At 44.7% G+C, this 19,178-nt stretch overlaps 1 protein-coding gene across 5 annotated transcripts in view; it reads left to right on the top strand.

Annotated features, from left to right (window-relative positions):
• LOC126235685 (ankyrin repeat and fibronectin type-III domain-containing protein 1) overlaps nt 1-19,178 on the top strand; it is a 760,613-nt gene that overhangs the window by 504,120 nt on the left and 237,315 nt on the right. The gene's annotated exons all lie outside the window — the stretch shown is intronic.

Below are 19,178 nucleotides of genomic sequence, written 5' to 3'. Positions count from 1 at the left end.
TTGAAGCTAGACGCGTGGGACATTTCATTTTGAGCCGGCCGTTGTTGCCGAGCGGTTCTAGGCGCTTCAGTCTGGAACCGCACTGCTGCTACGGTAGCAGGTTCGAGTCCTGCCACGGGCATGGATGTGTGTGATGTCCTTAGGAGAGTTAGGTTTAAGTAGTTCTAAGTCTAGGGAAGTGATGACCTCAGATGTTTTCTATCTACATAAATGATCTTTTGGATAGGATGGATAGCAATTTGCGGCTGTTTGCTGATGATGCTGTGGTGTACGGGAAGGTGTCGTCGTCGAGTGACTGTAGGAGGATACAAGATGACTTGGACAGGATTTGTGATTGGTGTAAAGAATGGCAGCTAACTCTAAATATAGATAAATGTAAATTAATGCAGATCAATAGGAAAAAGAATCCCGTAATGTTTGAATACTTCGTTAGTAGTGTAGCGCTTGACACAGTCACGTAGATTAAATATTTGGGCGTAACATTGCAGAGCGATATGAAGTGGGACAAGCATGTAATGCCAGTTGTGGGGAAGGCGGATGGTCGTCTTCGGTTCATTGGTAGAATTTTGGGAAGATGTGGTTCATCTGTAAAGGAGACCGCTTATAAAACACTAATAGGACCTATTCTTGAGTACTGCTCGAGCGTTTGGGATCCCTGTCAGTTGTGGCCGTGGAGTTAAAGGCGCTTCAGTCTGGAACCTGTGACCGCTACGGTCGCAGTTTCGAATCCTGCCTCGGGCATGGATGTGTGTGATGTCCTTAGGTTAGTTAGGTTTAAGTAGTTCTAAGTTCTAGGCGACTGATGACCTCAGAACTTAAGTCGCATAGTGCTCAGAGCCATTTGAGCCAGCCATCCCTGTCAGGTCGGATTGAGGGAGGACATAGAAGCAATTCAGAGGCGGGCTGCTAGATTTGTTACTGGTAGGTTAGATCATCACGCGAGTGTTACGGAAATGCTTCAGGAACTCAGGTGGGAGTCTCTAGAGGAAAGAAAGCGTTCTTTCCGTGAATCGCTACTGAGGAAATTTAGAGAACCAGGATTTGAGGCTGACTGCAGTACAGTTTTTCTTCCGCCAACTTACATTTCGTGGAAAGACCACAAAGATAAGATAAGAGAGATTAGGGCTCGTACAGAGGCATATAGGCAGTCATTTTTCCCTCGTTCTGGTTGGGAGTGGAACAGGAAGAGAAGATGCTAGTTGTGGTACGAGGTACCCTCCGCCACGCACCGTATGGTAGATTGCGGAGTATGTATGTAGATGTAGGTGTAAATGTAGATGTAGATGTTAAATGCTACAGTGCTCAGAGCCATTTGAACGATTTTTTCATTTTGAAAATCTTTAGGGAATTCAATATTCCAAGGCACACAGTGTCTAAGAGAACGCCGAGAGTATCAAATTTCAGTCACTGTCTCTCACCATGGACAACGCAGTGGTCGACGGTATTCACTTAACGGCCGAAATCAGCGGCGTTTGCGTAGTGTTGCCAGTGTTAACAGACAAATAACACTGCGCGAAATAACAGCAGAAATCAATGTGGCATGTACGACGAACGTATGCGTCAGGACAATACGCCGAAATTTGGCTTTAATGGGCTATAGCAGCAGACGGCCGACGCGAGTGCCTTTGCTAAAAGTATGACATTCTATGCAGCGCCTCCCCTGGGTTTGCCGCCATATCAGTTGGACCATAAACGACTAGAAACCAGTGGCCTGGTCAGATGAGTCTCGATTTCAGTTGGTAAGAGCTGATGGTAGGGTTCGATTTTGGCGTAGACCTCACGAAACCATGAGGCCAAGTTGTCAACATAGTACCTCGAAGAAAACGGTCTATTGACACACAGTCAGCATGGGTTTAGAAAACATCGTTCCTGTGCAACACAACTAGCTCTTTATTCACTAGAAGTGTTGAGTGCTATTGACAAGGGCTTTCAGACCGATCCCGTATTTCTGGATTTCCGGAAGGCTTTTGACACTGTACCACACAAGCGGCTCTTAGGGAAATTGTGTGCTTATGGAATATCGTCTTAGTTATGTGACTGGATTTGTGATTTCCTGTCAGAGAGGTCACAAAAAATGGCGCTGAGCACTATGGGACTTAACTGCTGAGGTCATCAGTCCCCTAGAACTTAGAGCTACTTAAATCTAACTAACCTAAGGACATCACACACATCCATGCCCTTCGAACCTGCGACCGTAGCGGTCACGCGGTTTCAGACTGAAGCGCCTAGAACCGCACGGCCACAAAGAGGTCACAGTTCGTTGTAATTGACGGAAGGTCATCGAGTAAAACAGAAGTGATTTCTGGCGTTCCCCAAGGTAGTGTTATAGGCCCTTTGCTGTTCCTTATCTATATAAACGATTTTGCAGACAATCTGAGCAGCCGTCTTAGGTTGTTGTGCAGATGACGCTGACGTTTATCGACTAATGAACTCCCAGAAGATAAAAACAAATTGCAAAACGATTTAGAAAAGATATGTGTATGGTGCGAAAATTGGTGAATGACCCTAAATAACGAAAACTGTGAGGTCACCGACATGAGTGCTGAAAGGAATCCGTGAAACACCGGTTAAACATCAGTCCAATCTCAAGGCCGTAAATTCAACTAAATACCTAGGAAGTGCAATTACGAACAAGTTAAATTGGAAGGAACATGTAGAAAATGTTGTAGGGAAGGCTAACCAAAGACTTCGTTTTATTGGCAGGACACTTAGCAAATGTAACAGACCTACTAAGGAGACTGCCTACACTACGCTCTTTTAGAATACTGCTGCGCGGTGTGGGATCCTTACCAGATAGGAGTGACGGAGTACATCGAAAAAGTTCAAAGAAAGGCAGCACGTTTTGTACTATCGCGAAATATGAGAGAGAGTGTCACAGAAATGATACAGCATTTGGGCTGGAAATCATTAAAAGAAAGGCGTTTTTCGTTGCGTCGGCATCTTATCACGAAATTCCAATCACCAATTTCTCCTCCGAATGATATTTTGTTGACACCGACCTACATAGGTAGAAACGATCAGCACGATGAAATAAGGGAAATGAGAGCTCGTACGGAAAGATATAGATGTTCATTCTTTTCGCGCGCTATACGAGATTGGAATAATAGATAATTGTGAAGGCGGTTCGATGAACCCTCTGCCAGGCACTTGAACGTGATTTGCAGGCTATCCGTATAGATGTAGATGTAAATAGGCAATGTGCGAGCTGGTGGTGGCCCCATAATGATGTGGGCAGCGTTTACGCGGACTGCACTGGCTCTTCTGGTCCAACAGAACCGATCATCGACTGGAAATAGTCATGTTCGGTTACTTGGAGACCATTTTCATCCATTCATGGACTTCATGTTCCGAAAAAAAGACGGAATTTTTATGGATGACAATGCGCCATGTCACCGGACGACAATTGTTAGCGATTGGTTTGAAGAACGTTCTGGACAATTCGAGCGAATGATTTGGCCTCCCATATCGCCCGACATGAATTCCATCGAACACAAAATCTTGCACTGGTAACACTTTCGCAGCCGTGGACGGCTACTGAGGCAGCGTGACTCAATATTTACGCAGGGGGCTTCCAACGTCTTGTTCAGTCCATATAACGTCGAGTTGCAGCACCAAGACGGGCAAAAGGAGGACCGACACCATGTTAGGAGGTACCCCTCGAGTTTTTTCACCTTAGTATAGTTGTACCCCAAGTCAGTTTCCCACCGAATCTTCGGAAACAACATTGTAGTTGCACGAAGCCTGTTTTCATTAGATGTCCTTGATAACACGAGTAAATTTGCTTCGAAAGTCTGTACGACAAGTACGACCTATCCGTTTTTTCGAAGGAAGGTGAGGACACGTAACAGTGTGAACAAAAGAGTCATTGTAAAGCGACCAGGATTAATGTTTTATTCTTTACTAATCCAAGTCATTTGAGAAATTTATTTTCATATCTTCTTATCTCCTTTACTTATTTACTTATTATTTAACTCTTCCTGTGTCGTCTTATTGCCTCTTCGCGTAATTCAACTGAGGTACAGGTTGCAAATGTAATGTACGTCCATTTCCACGTTTTCATTAACAGTGTACATATACGTAGGTCAACTAAAGTATGGGATACAAATATTATACACGTAGCTCCTTCTGCCATAGGTAGTACTACTATCTACGTAAGAACAGATTATTAGTGGTAGCGGAAACGAAAGAAACAACACATGTAAAATTTGTATCTCGTGCTTTTCCACAGAAATAATATGATACAAACACGCGATATCTTTAACGTGAAAATACTACTTGCGTTGATATATATCAACTATATTTGTCGTCTCTAGTATTCCTTTGTTTCTGAACAGTCTTGTCAGCTCTTTCGTCTGTGTAATAAATGCTCTCTGGCCAATTCTGACGTCATTGGTCAAAGCCGATGGGTTGTATCCCCTGCTTCACTAGACCCGAGATCTTGAGATGGATCCCTATCACCAGACAACCCTAGCAAGCGGTTGGTATACTGTAATTTTTTTGTCAGTTCGTTGAAGAGTTCAAGTTCATCTACAGTAATATTTGCAGTTCTGCATTGCCGATGCGCTCTGTTGCTTGGATTAGGACAGGTGCTGCAGTAAAAGTGCAGTGAAGAAACAGGTAGTAGCAAGACCGCAGGAAGCAGCTGGAAACCGTAGTGCGAAGAGGTCGCGAAATGATGATTGTGCTGGATTGGAGACAAAAATCCGGTGCGGAGTCCCACAAGTGAGTAGCTGGTGGCACAGCTTACCTGGCCACTCCGAATAAAATATTAGTACCCCTCGAAGAGACATCGCGCTGATATCTTGTGACATTGCCTCCGGTCTTGGTGATAGTCTCAATTCCACGAAAAAGAGCGTCTACAGGTACACCATATCCAGCTGAAACCACTCATTGAGGATTCCATAGAACTAGCAGATTGCGGAGATGTCAGCTGCCATTTTTCATCTGGAGTTACAAATACCCGAGCATTTCCGCAAGGACTGACATCGGGTGATTTAGTAGGCCAGTCGATGAGCGCTAGTGCCCACCTATGTCAAAACAGAAACATATGACTGTGAACCTGTCTGTTGTCATTTTCGGCCGGCCGTGGTGGCCGAGCGGTTCTAGGCGCTACAGTGTGGAACCGCGCGACCGCTACGGTCGCAGGTTCGAAACCTGCCTCGGGTATGGATGTGTGTGATGTCCTTAGGTTAGTTAGGTTTAAGTAGTTCTAAGTTATAGGGTACTGATGACCTTAGAACTTGAGTCCCATAGTGCTTAGAGCCATTTGAACCATTTTTGTTGTCATTTTCGAATACAGGGCACAACAAAGCCAATTCACCATGAAGATGTAGCGGGAAGTGTAGCACTGGATCACCGAGAACGTTGAAGTAAACATACTAGTTCATGTTCACGGTAACTTGAATGAGAAGGCCCAAGTTAAGGTAAAAAAAAAAAAAAGAAAGACGTAACAGAACCATGACAGGGCTGGATCACACCCTCCTCGCACTCCAGCTTAAATGCCTCATTGGACTGTCGGTGCACTCGACACCGTGTCAAAATCGTGACTCGTCGGGCCACTCTGCATTCAGCAACTGTCCAGTTTCTGCGTTGTTTGGCCCAGTGAAGACGTTATGAGTCGCTGCAAGTAATGGCTCTTTTAGGTACTCGACTCCAAATGTCCACTGCATGCAGTTTCCTTTCGCAACGTTTACTCGGGAATTGGTTGAGATGGACCTGCAATTTCAACTGGATTTGAAACCGATAGTCATTAACAAGGCGTGACACTCGTCTCTCGTCCCCGTCGGTTTTAACGACTGTTCTTACGCCCTTTTACGTGGCTGAGACTAGTACATCATACATTGTAATCAGATTGGACAGTCCGCTTTGATACACCAACAAATCAGATAACTTCATCGACGGAGTGAGCTACTCTCTGGATTTGGCCACGTCTCCATGCTACCAATTTTACCGTGTGCATTCCATACAACCGACTGGCACATACACAGCACTTCACCGCCATGAGTGGTGGAGAGTCATATGACCGCCTCATACCAGTTCTACAACATATACGACGTTCCAAGGGGACCAGGTCCTAGGTGCCTGCAGGTGGGGAACCACATGACATCTCTCTCTTCCGGCATGCCTACTTACAGGCGGCCAGGACTCTCTCACCTGTTCTCTCTGTACAGGTACATATTTAGAGCGCTCAACAAATGTGGGAGAGTGGCACTGACAGTATTGCCGAACTGGTATGTCTTAGATGAACCTTCGCCTACTTATTCACGGATGTGTCAATGTCGCACCGCTCCGCAATCATGCCACAGGAGGGGCCAAAACCAGGAGGGCTGGAAAAGCGTAACCACCCTTTGCTGCTTCGGATCACGCTCAAATTTCGTCGAATGGTTTTGAACATTTCCTTGTGGTTCCACACTGTCTAACAGAGCAAAATTTGCAATCGCACTGCACTCCAAGGAGGTGCGCTCACGTACAATGAGGTTACCAGTCCACGATGTCCTTAGAGAAGGGTTAAAGAGTCTGTGGAGTGTCAGCAGTGTCAAAGACTGTCAAGACCGTCGTCTTGGTGCTCAAAGTACTGCGAACCGTCGTTTTCGACCGCAAAATGTGTGGGAATCACTGTCTCAATGGAAGGGGTGGTTTCGTTGACGTCCTTTATGTCACCCCTGAGGCCTTTTTGTGCAGATTCTGAGCGGCTGTGTGTCTGAAACATTTTCCTCGGCCACTGTGAGAAAACCGCATGTTTTCAACTCTGGGCGTGGCGGTTCTAACCTCCGTCGCAGTGGCGTCAAAAGTAGTGGTAAAATGTGGGCAAGAGGGGGTGCGACGACCTTCTCACGTGTGACGCGTCCACGGTGGCCTTGGGCGGAATTGTGGTGAAATTTGGTGCCAGTCTGACGTCTTTAACCCACCCTATACCTCACAGGCATTTCTGAAATGTCACCCTTTCTCGCGTGTGCTGACATCCTGCTGCTTGATGTATCCCCGAGCCCGAGGGTGACGTCACAGAGAACCACGGTTTTTCATCGTTACAGAGAAAGGTTGTAGACACCTTTGAGCGAAATTTCAAACTTAAAGATCGCAACGGGAAATAATTACGGGGTTTCGAAAAAGTCTATTTTTCGTATCATTCTTCTGAGCCTTCTTCAGCAGAAGACTAGCAGCCACAAATTAGGAACACTACGAGGACTATTCAGAAAGTAGGGAACGTTTTGGCATGAAAAAAACTAAGTACAAGAAATACATTTTATTATATACATCTGAAAGAGCGACTGACATACTACTTTTCCTCACGGTCACCAAACACACTGAGGTACGTATCATAGTGGTGGACAAGCTTTGAAAGACCTTCGTCGTAAAATTCTGCCGCCTGAAGACTTCAGCCAGTGAGTCACGCCCGCCTGGAGTTCCGCTTCGTCATCAAAGCCCATTGCAAGCCAGTTCTTCATCTTGGGAAACAAGTGGAAGTCGCTTGATTCAAGATCGGGGCTGTAGGGAGGATCAGAGAGACTTTCCCATTTGAATGAATTAAGGAGTTCTTTAGTGCGGTTTGCCGTGTGAGGTCGGGCATTGTCGTGCAAAAACAAAATTTTGGACGTCAGCTTTCCTCGTCGTTTGTTTTGAACTGCTCATCTTAGGCTGTGCAAAGTTTGACAGTACCGGGTAGAATTTATGGTTGTTCCACGTTCGAGAACATCAATAAGAAGCACACCTTACCTATCCCATAACACTGTCGCCAACAACTTCCTTGCTAACAAGGTTTGCAAATATTTTCTTAGTTTTTTTTTTTTGGGGGGGGGGGGGGGGGCTTGTGTGAACCCAATCCATGGACTGTAATTTTGCCTCGCAATTGACTTGTTTCACCCAAGTCTCGTCACCGGTTACTATTCGATCCAGTAACGAATCACCATGTTTATGGTAGGCCTCCCGAAATGTCAACGTTGTCCCCATTCGCTGTTCTTTACGGTGCTCTGTAAGCATTTTGGGCACCCATCGTGCACAAAATTTGTGGTAGCCTAGCTTCTGAGTGACAATTTCAAACAACAAAGGTCGTGAAACGTGTGGGAAAGAAAGCGAAAGCTCCGTTATTGTGAAGCGACGGTTTTCACGAATCGTTTCGTCAACTTTAGCGACAAGATCGTCAGTCACAATGCTCGGGCGTCCACTCTTCTCTTCGTCATGAAAGTTGGTTCGGCCCTTTTTCAACCTAATGCACCATTTCCGGACGGAACATTCACTCATTACGTTGATTCGCACAGTTCACGATAATTTTTTATAGGTTTTAGGTTTTTTTCCAACAAAAACCGTATGACAGACCGCACCTCACAACTGGCGGAATATTCGATTGCAGCGCAAATTTTAAATTCGAATATCGAGAAAAACCAGACGCGCAGAGTACCTTCCGCTGTCACGGATGGATACCGACTGAGCTGCCGAGCATGCACATACCAAAATACAGGGTATTACAAAAAGGTACGGCCAAACTTTCAGGAAACATTCCTCACACACAAAGAAAGAAAATATGTTATGTGGACGCTTACTTTCCATGTTAGAGCTCATTTTATTACTTCTCTTCAAATCTCATTAATCAGGGAATGGAAACACACAGCAACAAAATGTACCAGCGTGACTTCAAACACTTTGTTACAGCAAATGTTCAAAACGTCCACCGTTAGCGAGGATACATGCATCCACCCTCCGTCCCATGGAATCCCTGATGCGCTGATGCAGCCCTGGAGAATGGCGTATTGTGTCACAGCCGCCCACAATACGAGCACGAAGAGACTCTACATTTGGTACCGGGGTTGCGTAGACAAGAGCTTTCAAATGCCCCCATAAATTAAAGTCAAGATGGTTGAGGTCAGGAGAGCGTGGAGGCCATGGAATTGGTCCGCTTCTACCAATCCATCGGTCACCGAATCTGTTGTTGAGAAACGTACGAACACTTCGACTGAAATGTGCAGGAACCACATGTCGTGTCGTACTTGTAAAGGCACATGTTGTAGCAGCACAGGTAGAGTATCCCGTATGAAATCATGATAACGTGCTCCATTGAACGTAGGTGTACGAAACTAAAATGAGCTCTAACAGGGAAATTAAGCGTTTCCGGACACATGTCCACATAACATCTTTTCTTTATTTGTGTGTGAGGAATGTTTCCTGAAAGTTCGGCCGTACCTTTTTGTAACACCCTGTATACGCTATCGGCGCGCGTCTAGCGGCGTCAGAAGGAAACGGTCCCTACTTTCTGAATAGCCCTCGAATCACCACCAACAGGAATTCAACCTTTTAACCGTAATTGTGTTGCACAGTGTAGTTTCCCATGTGTACGTAGCTCATTAAATAGCGAAGTACACTGCTGAAGACGAACCTTAACGGTTTATTTTATTGTCATATGGTAGTCCTTAGCAGGAAGGCCTCTCCGTTTGAGACGTACGTAAGGAATATTCATCGCATTTAAACTTACCGGTCGATGGAATACGATTACGAAGCAAGGGAAGGCGAGGTGGCTGAAGAAGTGAGTTTGGGACTAGTTGTGTAGACTGCATTGCCGTTCATTCAATCAGAAGTACAAATAAGCCGCCGGTGTTAATTGGATAACAAGCAGCGGCCGCGTCAGTAGTCACCGGCGCGCCACAAAGCATTGATTGTGCACGAGGTCGCCACGAAGACCTGCGATGAATATGCATTTATGGTAACCAGAGGCGAACGGGCGGGGCACCCGACGCTGCACTGCGCCGCGGCCAAATCCAGTCAACAACTCGGCGGATTTAATTTGAGGAGCCGCAAACACAAGAAGGGCGGGGCGGCGCAGTGCGTCGTCGACGGCAGCGTCATCGGCGCTCGCCGGCGACCGCGAATCTTTCTGAGAGCCCTCCGCCGCCTTTTAAGATACTCGAGTGTCTGAGGGGGCAAAAGGAATGAGATTGCCTCTTGTGTGCCACTCCTCAGTAACTCTACGGGCCTCCTCCCGTCTTTAAATGAACTCGCTTTGCTAGGGCCTTCTCGAAAGTGAGCGGACGTTCTTCTCCGTCCGGCCTTTCGGAACATCGGTTTCCTTTCCTCCGCAGCCGTTCATATTTCTGCTTTTCTTGCCCATGCCGGCGCCTTTGTCATCACAGTCTCAGCTGAGTACTCTGTAACATGTGAACATGACCGCGAACACTGAAACACACACACACACTCTAACATATCCACTCATACGAGTGGATTACGAACGAAAAAAATGGCTGACATCGAAATAAGTGTCCAAGGAATAGAAAAGCAACTGAAATCACTCAACAGAGGAAGGTCCAGTGGACCTGACGGGATACCAATTCGATTCTACACAGAGTACCCGAAAGAACTTGCCCCTCTTCTAGCAGCCGTGTACCGCAAGTCTCTAGAGGAACGGAAGGTTCCAAATGATTGGAAAAGAGCACAGGTAGTCCCAGTTTTCAAGAAGGGTCGTCGAGCAGATGCGCAAAACTGCAGGCCTATATCTTTGACATCGAGCTGGCCGCGGTGTTTTCGCGGTTCTAGGCGCTCAGTCCGGAACCGCGCGACTGCTACGGTCGCAGGTTCGAATCCTGCCTCGGGCATGAATGTGTGTGATGTCCTTAGGTTAGTTAGGTTTAAGTAGTTCTAACTTCTAGGGGACTGATGACCACAGATGTTAAGTCCCATAGTGCTCAGAGCCATTTGAACCATTTTTTTCTGACATCGATCTGTTGTAGAATTTTAGAACATGTTTTTTGCTCGCGTATCATGTCATTTCTGGAAACCCAGAATCTACTCTGTAGGAATCAACATGGATTCCGGAAACAGCGATCGTGTGAGACTCAACTCGCCTTATTTGTTCGTGAGACCCAGAAAATATTAGATACAGGCTCCCAGGTAGATGCCATTTACCTTGACTTCCGGAAGGCGTTCGATACAGTTCCGCACTGTCGCCTGATAAACAAAGTAAGAGCCTACGGAATATCAGACCAGCTGTGTGGCTGGATTGTAGAGTATTTAGCAGACAGAACACAGCATGATGTTCTCAATGGAGAGACGCCTACAGACGGTAAAGTAACCTCTGGCGTGCCACAGGGGAGCGTTATGGGACCATTGCTTTTCACAATATATATAAATGACCTAGTAGATAGTGTCGGAAGTTCCATGCGGCTTTTCGCGGATGATGCTGTAGTATACAGAGAAATTGCAGCATTAGAAAACTGCAGCGAAATGCAGGAAGATCTGCAGCGGATAGGCACTTGGTGCAGGGAGTAGCAACTGACCCTTAACATAGACAAATGTAATGTATTGCGAACACATAGAAAGAAGGATCCTTTATCGTGTGATTATATGATAGCGGAACAAACACTGGTAGCAGTTACTTCTGTAAAATATCTGGGAGTATGCGTACGGAACGATTTGAAGTGGAATGATCATATAAAATTAATTGTTGGTAAGGCGGGTGCCAGGTTGAGATTCATTGGGAGAGTCCTTAGAAAATGTAGTCCATCAACAAAGGAGGTGGCTTTCAAAACACTCGTTCGACCTATACTTGAGTATTGCTCATCAGTGTGGGATCCGTACCAGGTCGGGTTGACAGAGGAGATAGAGAAGATCCAAAGAAGAGCGGCGCGTTTCGTCACAGGGTTATTTGGTAAGCGTGATAGCGTTACGGAGATGTTAAGCAAACTCAATTGACAGACTCTGCAAGAGAGGCGCTCTGCATCGCGGTGTAGCTTGGTGTCCAGGTTTCGAGAGGGTGCGTTTCTGGATGAGGTGTCGAATGTATTGCTTCCCCCTACTTATACCTCCCGAGGAGATCACGAATGTAAAATTAGAGAAATTCGAGCGCGCACGGAGGCTTTGCGGCAGTCGTTCTTCCCGCGAACCATACGCGAGTGGAACAGGAAAGGGAGGTAATGACAGTGGCACGTAAAGTGCCCTCCGCCACACAACATTGGGTGGCTTGCGGAGTATAAATGTAGATGTAGATACATGGCCAGATGAACACAGAAATGACATATTTCAATATCTTTCCCTAGACCTTCACAAACCTACCTTCTCGTCAAAGTAGGATGATGTTTCCAAGAAAGTAAGCCCACGGGTTTAGTTAGTTACCAGCGGACACGGGTTAAGTTAGTTACCAGCTGACAAACCCGGCATTCAAAAAATGGTTCAAATGGCTCTGAGCACTATGGGACTTAACATCTGAGGTCATCAGTCCCCTAGAACTTAGAACTACTTAAACCTAACTAACCTAAGGACATCACACACATCCATGCCCGAGGCAGGATTCGAACCTGCGACCGTAGCGGTCGCGCGGCTCCACACTGAAGCGCCTAGAACCGCTCGGCCACCAGCGGGCGGCAAACCCGGCATTGCCCGGGTTTTGATTTTGGCAGTTTTCTATTAGAAACGGAAACAAAAAAACGAACTGTGTTTGTTGTGTACGGGAAAGTAAGATCCGATCGGCCGCAAAATGGAAGCCACTGTGAAAATCAAAGATGTTTCATTTGAAAGAGTTAACTACACCTTCCAGCCACTTCTCTACATATTCCCCGCTCTGAAAAAGAAGTAAGATTGGGTTTAACGTCCCGTCAACATCGAGGTCATTAGAGACGGAGCACTAACTCTGATTGTGTCAAGAAGAGGAAGGCAGTCTGCTGTGCACTTCCGAGGGATCCATGCCGGCATTTACCTGGAGCTATTTAGGGAAATCACGGAAAACCTAAATCTCGACGGCCGTACGCGGGTTAGAACTGCCGTCCTCCCGAATGTGAGTCCAGTGTGTTAGCCACTGCGCCCCCTAGATCTGTCGTCGCTCTGACTTAGACACTTGTCGCAGCGTTGTACCAAGTTTCCAGTACCCTGGTCATATAAGGCAGCCGCCTGTGTTTTCCGCCAATCCTCTAGGCTGCTCTACAGCTCATTGTCTATGCGACAACGTTGTCGTCATAGGCAGCGGTTCATATGAACAGAGTTGAAACCCAGAGAGAGTCAATTGCGGACTGTATTGGGGCTGATGAAACACTTTCATCGAAAATACTGGAGCACAATCTTCATTGCCCCTGCAGAGTGCAGCAGAGAATTATCATGAAGAATGAAATGCATGACAATTATGCTTCATGCCCTCATACTTAGCGAGAGACATTATTTTCTAGCGATCTTTACGAGCTCACTGTGCGTTTAGAACTAAAAAGAGCGGACAACAGGCATACTGGAGACATTGCTCAACACATCTGTGCAAAGATTCCTAGGGTTCTCACTGTGGTTTCCATTTCGCGCCCGATCGGATCTTACTTAGCCTCGTAATATCTAAAACATTTCATTTCCCTAAGGCGCTGCAGTCATGGACTGTGCGGCTGATCCCGGCGGAGGTTCGAGTCCTCCCTCGGGCATGGGTGTCTGTGTTTGTCCTTAGAATAATTTGGTTGAGTAGTGTGTAAGCTTAGGGACTGATGACCTCAGCAGTTAAGTCCCATAAGATTTCACACACATTTGAACATTTTTTTAATTTCATTTCCGTGTATTTGTGAAAATACCTTTGAAATTATGAAACGGTCGTACAAAGAAGTATGCATCATTTACACATAAGTAAATAAATCTGTTTCGCGTGTCTGCAGCGAGATTTTGTAAACGTCTCTATGGCAACGTCTCTTCACAGCATTGTAGACGACTATTGTTCGCCTACAGCCGTTTATGCTTGGCACTTGATAGCTCTCAAAAGCGCTGGCAGGTGTCAAAGATTTTCTCAAGCTGACTCGATTGCCGGAATTTATAGTAGCCTAAAGAATAATTGGATTAAAACGTAATGCATGACGAGGCATTTTTTCACGCATCTCTGGGTTTATGACGTTATATCTCATGAAGAATGTCCCGTATCGTGATATAATTTCGTACGTGCATTTAGCAGCGTATATGGATACTGTATGCGATATTTGTTGCGAATAGACTTAGTAGCACATAAGTAATAAATTTAAACGTCATGCATGATGCGGGAGGTTTTGTGCATCTCATTGTTTATGACGTCATATCTCCTCAACTATGGTCGGACACACACACACACACACACACACACACATATATATATATATATATATATATATATATATATATATATATATATATATATATATATATATATGCGTGGATTCTGTCGATGAGAATGAATCCTTCAGATGTATTTAAAAATCTTGCCTTATTTGCTACCGATTTCAGCACAACAAAGCACCTTATTCTCGTCCCTCTATGATAAACCTGGCATTCATGCATATAAGCACTTAACCGCCATCGTACAGGGTTATTCATAAGTGCCTCCAGCGTTTCAGAAGTTGTGTGCACTAAAACTCAGAAACATACAGAGAATAGACACAGACCGGTGGGTGGAGCACCTATGCAAGTTTTTAACTCACAAGGGGTCAATGTAGTTACTGTTTGTGGAGCAACAAGCGTCAAAACGTGCTTGTAACTCACTGAAGTCGCTGACGAAAATTGCCCGCGACGTCGTGACAGCGGCCCACTTTGCAAACCTGTTAATTGTGTTGCCTATCTGTAGGCGCGAACTAATTCGAGGCAAAAAAATACGGAGCGGATAATTTGTTTATTCGTTCTGGCTCTCCTACCCCCCTCCCCTCCCCATCCCCTACTGCAACTATGACACAGCGCATTTTACGAATCAAAAACTAGAGAAATGGTCTTTCCAATAATATGTGCCCTTTTTCCGTACTTCTTGTAGTTTTCGCCGAATCCTCTTCTGAAACCGTGGAGTTACTTGTGAATAACCCTGCACAACTAGGCAAAGGATGCAATCAAATCGAAGTCCGCGCTGATTAATTCCTTGCCCACTGTTTACGCTACTGAAAGCGCCAGCACATCAACTGGTATGTCATATTTCTACAAAAGTTTGGTGTCTGTAATCAGATGCCTAATGATGATTAGCAACAACTGTAACTGGTAGCAATAAAAAAATAATTGGCCAAGTGCGAGCAGAACTCGCGCAATTAAGGTTCTGTACAAAACGTCTGTATTGTTCATCCATCCTGGGACTCGAGAATCTCAACGATTTTTGCCTGTTATCGATATCGACACTGGCGAAGTATTGGGCCCGGAAATTCCAAGATCGTATCAGACTCTCTACAGTAGTTCCTCAGACTAGTCCAAGACCGTATCAGACTCTCTACAGTAGTTCCTCAGACCAGTCCAAGACCGTATCAGACTCTCTACAGTAGTTCCTCAGACCAGCCCGGACATACGAAAAGAAACGAACAGGGCAGTCAGTTTATATATGTAGAGCGAGAAGATTTAATAAAGAAAAATTACTTACTTAATAAAATATGATTGCAACTGACATTATATGTTTGTATGCAGTAATGTTATCTGTTAAGCTTTTGACGGATGATGAATGCAACGTATGTTCAAATGGCAAAAGATTTTTTTTTTTTTTGGGGAATTATAATTAAAAATCTAGAAGTTTCAGATTTTTTACTTTACTTGGACTGTGAAACCTTGCTTACTGCCAAATTTCATGATTTTAAGATAATGGGAAGCATCCTATAGGTATTGATAAGTGAGTTTTAAGGTATCAAAATATGTCACATAAATGGCCGTGTCTTTTGATTGCATTGACTTAGTTTACAATTTTATAACGCCAAGGGATCATAGATCTTACTATGTGACATACATGTGAACTCGATATGCCAAACTGTACCAGAGAAAAAGGTCTTAACAGGCGGACAGACAAACAGAAAGACGTACAAAAAATAACAAAAAAATATTTTATCGCGTTATCTAATTACAAATTAACAATTTTCGTATTTCTCCTTTGCTTGTACTGTGAAACATTGCTTCTTGCCAAATTTCATGATTCTAGGTCAACTGGCAGCACCCAATAGGTTTTGATGACTAAGTTTTCGAGTATCAAAATGTGTGAAGTAAATGGCCGTACCTTTTGACTGAAGTGAATTAGAAGCAAAAATTTTTTACACCGCCATGGGACCTTACACCTTAATATGCGACATAAATTTTAACTTGATACGTCAATCCACTCCAGAGAGAAAGTGTTATTAACAGTCGGACAGATGGACAAACAGGCAGACATGCTGACAACAGAACAATTCTATAAGAGTTCCGTTGTTGTAGATTAAGGCACAGAACCCTACAAACATACATGATGACAATTATTGAACTACATGAAAAAAAACGTAAATTAGTTTCAAACTACGGCATGCACATACTTTATTCAATACGTTATCGTCACTGCAGATATTCGTATTTGGGTTGTGTGACATGTTCGATATGCCTGCCGTTATTGGCGATGATGTGGCGCAGACGAATAGCGAAATTCTGCATGACTCGCTGAAGTATCGGAACATCGATGTTGTCGATGACCTCCTGAATGGCTGTTTCCAGTTCAACAATGGTTTTGGCGTTATTGCTGTACACCTTGGCTTTAATATAGCCCCACAAAAGGAGTCGTATGTGTTCAGATCCGGAGAATATGGCGGCAAATCGAGGCTCATGCCAGTGGCCCCTGGGTACCCCAGAGACAGAATGCGGTCCCCAAAGCGCTCCTCCAGGACATCACACACTCTCGGGCTTCGATGAGGTCGAGCACCGTCTTGCGTGAACCACATCTTGTCGAAATCAGGGTCACTTTCGATAATGGGGATGAAATCATCTTGTAATACCTTCACGTACCGTTTGGTACTCACCGTGCCATTAAGGAACATTGCGTCGATTATTCCGTACTGGACACTGCACACCACACAGTCACCCGTTGAGGATGAAGAGACTTCTCGATCACGAAATGCGGACTTTCAGTTCCCAAATGCGACATTTTGCTTATTGACGAACCCATAGAAATGAAAGTGGGCTTCGTCGCTAAAACAACTATATTCACATCGAAGTCCTGTTCGTCAGTTACGTGGACAATAGTGTTGGCGAAACACAAGTACTGTTCCATGGCCCTGGGGTTTAATAGCTGATGGCTTTGAATTTTGTGTGGGAAGATATGCAGGTATTCAACAACAGTTTGTTGCAGTGTCTGCCGGTTGATTCTCATGTGTTGTGCAGCTCGTCTGATCAGTTTTCTAGTGCTGGTTTGGAACAGAGCGCGTGTCTTTTCGATGTTTTCAGGCGACGTTGCCAGCACTGTTATTACGAACACCACCCGTTCTCTCAAAGTTGCGAATCAAATTCTTCATTGTTGGGACACTTGAACCGTTTGTCTTCAGCTTGAAGTCGGTCGCAAATAGCCGTTCGTGGTAGCCGCGAGGTCTAAGGCGCCTTGTCACGGTCCGTGAGGCTCCCCCCGTCGGAGTTTCGAGTCCTCCCTCGGGCATGGGTGTGTGTGTTGTCCGTAGCGTAAGTTAGTTTAAGTTAGGTTAAGTAGTGTGTAGGCTTAGGGACCAATGACCTCGGCAGTTTCGTCCCATAAGACTTTACCACAAATTTCCAAATTTTCGGTCGCAGATTTCCTTTGACCGAAGTTATTGCTCGCATAGTAGGCTTTCACCAGCGCTGTACCCTGATATTTCCACGTGCAAATGGCCGACAACAACAAGGCGTGTGAGCATGCGCATACTAATTCCCATCATGCTCCACGACCAAATGTGCAGTTTGAACGTCCTAACGCAAACCGTTCAGAAGTTATTACGATTTTATTTCATGTAGTTCAATAATTGTCACCCTGTATTTATAGCAGCTGACGGACTGACACATAATTTTCGACTAATGTTCCTTGATTACTTCCTTTGCTAACTGTTGATTACTTCTTTTACTGACTGAGGGGGAAATCGACATTTTGAGCGGTGCTAGGGTGCACGAATCTCTTCTGCATTGTGCTTGTTCTGACGCAGTTCTCTCCAGATTGTTTCTCCATCTTTCGAGGTCAGAATTCGGAAATCTGCCAGCTGCTGTATTGTGCATATTTCCTGGAACAGACGCAAACACAACCAAATCGCAGGGGAAGTGGAAACAGCGTTCAAATGCCGACCCGACTGGAAGGGGGCACGTGGAGTTGCGTTTGCCGTCACACGCTGCCAATAGCAACCCGCTCTTAGGACAGCAGACGCACTACTTCTGTGGAAAGATCATGCGGTGGGGCCGCGCTTCTTGCATCACCCGAAAACATTACGCAGAAACGAGGAACTAGTCCTCACGCGTCGACACAGCTTCACCGGATTTTCCACTAAGGATATGACGTTAGAAACGTCCTTTTTTTCCCTGTTCAGTGTTACCGGCTTGAGAAACCCAATAATAAATAAAAATAAAGTGAAAGTGAGTAATATTCCGTTCTTTGCAGTACCGCTGTGAGGTGTTTATTCGGAAAGTAAGAAATGATAACAAGTACTGGCTATTGTTGGTTGCATTAAAATATTCTTTTATTTTGTAGTAACCTGTGCGCGGCATTTATGGAGTGTATAGCCCTTTTGAAGTAAATATATTAAAACCTAGCAAATGTTTATCTAGACGTACTTTGCTAAAATGTAGCAGATTTTAAAATTAAAAACGACAGTGACGTATCATACCACTTAGAAGTGTAGGAGCAAGATGTTGTTACCATTCAAAAAATTTCGTTGGCTGTGTCCGTCGTTGAAACTAAAGTACTGAAAGTAAGAACACCACTGACTGTCTCTAAGATACATAAGAGAACTGGTACAAATATTTTGTCAGTAGATTTATTCCTCGGATAGTTATGTTGTTTCTGGTTCTCGCAGTCAAATTTGAAATTAAATGATTTTTTTCTTTTCGAAGTTAGTTTTTAGAACAGTTGTAACAAAAGACTGTATAATTGCAATTATGTACTGAAGTAAAATTGAGAGCTCCCCATTTGTCAAGAACTTGTAGGCTTCCTCTCTAATGCAGTAGTGAGTAAATCTCCCACAACATAATTATGATAACAAGGACCAATCAAATTTTGTAGCAGATTGTATACTTTTGCTGTATGTTAACGCTGCTTTGTAGGTACGCAAAGTCAACAGTTTTGTGAAAAATCCTCGGAACTATGATTGTTGAAAGTCAGTATCACATTCACGGATAGTAACGATAGATCTTCTGAAATCAGCGCACGTTTCCTGTGAGGTAGGTTTTTGTATTAGCCACGACGTTGCACTGGGTCAAAAACTGTTTTCAAATTTTCGCGGCAGTCTGATACAAATAAAAAATTAGATCCGAAATTAAGCGTAACGTTAGAAAGTAGTGAT

Source organism: Schistocerca nitens, chromosome 2, assembly GCF_023898315.1.
Source record: "Schistocerca nitens isolate TAMUIC-IGC-003100 chromosome 2, iqSchNite1.1, whole genome shotgun sequence".
NCBI lineage: Eukaryota > Metazoa > Arthropoda > Insecta > Orthoptera > Acrididae > Schistocerca > Schistocerca nitens.
Note: the sequence above shows the minus strand (reverse complement) of the source record. Positions and strands in the feature narration are given on the sequence as shown.